Consider the following 4,345-nt stretch of genomic DNA (forward strand, 5'->3'; position numbering starts at 1 on the left):
GAAGAGTGTAGTAAACTCATTTTTGGGAGCCATACTAAATCTTTAATCAGTTTTTGTATTCCAAAACTAAGGAAACAACTTCATGAAGGAAACAGTTTGCAGCTCATCAAACCTCAGAATTTTGTAGACATTTTTTATTAGAAAAATCCTAAGATACATTAACCAGCATTGTGAATCAAAAAGATGAGACATGATGTAGTGTAGCTCAAAACGATGCTAAAGTTGCCGGCTGTGCAAAGTTATAGAGTGTGTAAGTTATGCACTCAGGTGTTTGCCATATAAAAATCGTAGACGGGTGCAGTGCTTGGTGCAGAAGCTTTGAAGAGTGCAAAGAATGTCCTCAAGTATAACCTTTATCATGTCCTCCCCTAGAGGGCAAGCCAAAAACAGTATGTACATACTAGCTTTGTAGAGTTGGCATCCATACAACATTATATGGGTCACATCCGAGTACTCATTGAGGTAGCCGCTACTCAAAGTCCTACCATACAGCCAAAAACACAATCAAATGCCAATCTAGATTACTAAAAAAACTAAAAAACAACAAAAATCAGAGTGTGATATTGATTGAGATTAGAAGAAATTAATACAAATTTCAAACCCAATAAAAAAACAAACATAACAAAAGGAAGAGAGCATTACTAGAGGTCTAGCCCACCCAAGTTTGGCTCTCCACATCCACATTTCAATTGAGGTGGCTGTCAAAAGCTTTCGTTAGTGATATCTTTTCGTAACGAAGATTGAATGCATAGCGTGCACATTTACAAAGGTGGGACAACTCAAATTCAAGCTCACAAAACTCATTGACCAACTACCTCATGAGAAGTATGCTAGGAAGAAGTACCCTCATCCGCTCTATCCTAAAAGAAGACATGAACAAAGTTAGAATATTGACATGAAAGGAGAAAAGTAGAAAAGGGTGAAAACATTTCAAGACGAAGAATAACCTCTGTAGAGCTTGGAAGCACAATAACTATAAATTTCCAATCTAGCCAAAAAATTTCAAATTCTTCGTGATCCAACCCAAAAAGAAGGGATTTTCTATTATGCTCATCAACTTCCACAATAAAAGCTTCATTCGACAATCATGTGAGGACACAATGACATGGTCACCTGGCTCAAGTGACGGTGGAACATCACCTGGCTGCCCTCTTTGCACCAATATCCCTCGAACCTTATGCCCACTAACTTCATACATTATCTCCATGTCATTCATAGGAGAACTTAACCAGAAACATTTATGCTTTAGCCAAGCAAGAGGTCGCACCATGTCCTTACAATTACTCCTCTCACTTGTGGGTACAAGAGGCATCCCTGTTACCTCGTCCATGATGAAAATTCTTTGAACCAAAGATTCCACAACCATAAATAGCTGAAGTTCTCCTTCTTGTTCATGAAGAAACATTTTCTTCAAACGTCCTCTATGAAAAACTTCAGGCTGCTCGCATGTCTGAGATAGCTTGTCTAGAAAAACCACATAATCACATTGTGCATACTTACATCCATGCAAAAAAAGCCTTGAAGTAGTTAACACCCATAGCATTTACATTCTCCAAAGTAATCAAAGGTGCGTCCTTCCACTTGTAAACGGTTAGCAATGACTCCCTCTCATGTGCACTAAGAATAAAAAACTTCTTCTCCTTTCCAGCAACAATAAGACCCTTGTTATCTACCAAGCCTTTGCAGCTACTTGGGAGGAGCCTAGAACATGCATTCCATACATCCTTGGCTTTCTCTTCTGACGATGCTAGCAAAATACATTTCTCATGCCAATCAACACAATCTGTAGGAGCATCTCGATCTCCATGTGCCTCTGGAAAAACCAAGAAGGAATGCACAAAATACTTATCTATATCAAAGCATCGCGCCCCATCCTTCTCAACATTGACTTGTGTTATTGGTGGGTACACTCAAGTAGCCCGAAACACATCTCTCAAAAGAGAAGCACCGAAAACAATCGTGAGACCCATGTCTCAATATGTCATTAAGAATTTCACTATTAGCTAAGAAAACCCACAAACCTAATAAGATACATACATTTGAGAATGATGCAATTTTCACAATAGCTTGAAAATGACTCATACCTGCAACATGTTCCAGAGGCGAGCTATTTGGACCCTCCCACTCCTCCGACAAGATGCACCATTAAAGAAAAAGATATCGACAAAATCTTATGGCATCTTGGGTCCATCCCTTCTCTCTCATACACCAAAAAAAAAAAAGTGAAATATCAATAAGAATCTTTCCAGGAACTACATCCTCTTGGAGATCCCATGACCACATTAAGGATGTGCGATAGACACCATTGGATGAATTTTTGAAAATTCTCTTCTTTGAATAACTTGTACTGTCGAGAAGGATGTCGTGGCCATCGTCCACTATTCAAAATATTCTTCGAAATTGACCTCTCCACCTGTTTCACAGCCTTATCAATATCTTCTTTCATGGATGTAGAAGCCATTGACACCAATTTGCTTATGTATTTTTGAAACAGGTTAAGAGAAAATATGTGCATGGAATCATAGAACAAGTCTCGAGAAATGTCAAAACCATATAAGTGATAGAGTCTCCACAGTCTAGACTCCACGGACAATCCTCCTTTTCTCAAGGTGTTTTCCTTTTCCTTCTTTGTGATACATCTTTTCGACTTTTTAATGCTACTCCGTATCTTCTCCACATGCCTCCTCTTTGGAGGATACCTACCTTGCTACTTGTTTGCATCATACACATAGCGGTCACCCACAAGTGTTTCCTTTGCCTTGTGTTGCCTACAAAAACTCATGCCTCCATCTTTAACTTGCCCAAGTTTACATTGAGCAGGGTGACCTCCCAAGCATAGCATGATCATTCTTCTTAATGTGACTCTCCCATCTTGTATTTTGTCACTGATATCATTGGAAGAATATGCATAATGCATATCAAAACCCTCCACATAAGATCTTTCAAGATCTAAAAGTAAGGGATGTAAGAATGCATTAAGTATATCATTATGCTTTGTCTCCAAGTCTCTGTGCGAGAGAGGCAAAAACAATACAGGTAAAGATCCCAATATTGATCCTTTTCCCCCATTCATGACCACTATTTCAACTACGGCACTATCTTTCATTGTTGTAGAAGCGGCTTGGAAGCCATCCCAATGTAGCATGAGAGAAAAATTCCGAGGATCCCCCTTCACAACACAAAAAGAAAGAAAATGTAAGTTGACTACATCGAGAAAAAGGCATAGAGTGTGAATCCACCATATATCATAGACATTATACCTATATCATCTTTCTCTTGGCATGAACTTCTTTACAACATTTTGTGCATGTAAATTGATACTCTTCATTTGGCTCAGTCCATACGAGCTCTGGACTAGACTCCTTAGGAAACGTCCTATAAGCTTGCTTGCAAAGATCATTATTACATATCGCAGGTGCTTCCCAATACCGTTCCGGGTTCCAAAAGTCTTGATAGACTCTCGTCTTTTCCCCGTCCCAAAATTCGTTGACATGTGAAGGATAGTCACATGCCTTCTTATCCAACCATTTTCCTCTTTCCCTCCACATGGCTAGAAAGTCATGGAAAAATGTCTCACTAGCACACAAGAGCCGAAGTTGATCCAAAAAAGAGATGTATTGAAACGAAATCATATCTTTCCTAGGCTTTTGACATTGTTGGCATTGCTCGCAACACTCTTTGCAATCACGTACCAAAGATGATGGATTGTCTTCGATACTAAAACCACATTTTATAATTGTACCCTCATACGCATCCTCTGGGCTAGGTGCAAAAACTTGAGGATCATGGGACACATGGTCGGTGCCAACACAAAGCTTCCACTCTTGAGGAGTCACCATGCACATCCCTGTGTACATTTGCAATAGCTAAGAGAAGTTGCATGGAGTGCTCTTACCCCCCAATTGTCCATTCCAATTGCTCGGCTTGTGAACTAGGAGGGATGCAAGAGACCTTTCTTGAGAGGTCCTATTTTCTTTCTTCCGTGCATTCACATTCAATCCATCAAATAGAATATTCAAAAGCTCATCTTGAAATTTCAAAGATGTGCAGGGTTGGTCACATAATGATTGGATGTGTATGACACAATCTAGTATGTACCAATCCAATTTCTCGTCATGCAACGCTCTAGAACGTACTCGGTGGGAATGACCCAGAGAATGAAGCATACTGATCCATGTATAATTGTCCACTGGAAAATTCATCAGAACTACTTTTAGGCATGGCATCACAAAAACTTCATAAACACTTTTACTAGTAAAAAGACTTGTCTCCCTTCCAACATAACGTATACAAGTGTTGAATGCCTAGAAAAGAAAATGTTCTATTATACATTCGTAGGCCATCA

General features: G+C 39.4%; 1 pseudogene; it reads right to left on the minus strand.

Annotated features, from left to right (window-relative positions):
* Positions 1 to 205: 205 nt before the first annotated feature.
* On the minus strand, positions 206 to 2,093 carry LOC147446779 (uncharacterized; annotated as a pseudogene).
* Between the last annotated feature and the right edge of the window lie 2,252 nt (positions 2,094 to 4,345).

Source organism: Adiantum capillus-veneris, chromosome 12, assembly GCF_014529385.1.
Source record: "Adiantum capillus-veneris isolate H3 chromosome 12, ASM1452938v2, whole genome shotgun sequence".
NCBI lineage: Eukaryota > Viridiplantae > Streptophyta > Polypodiopsida > Polypodiales > Pteridaceae > Adiantum > Adiantum capillus-veneris.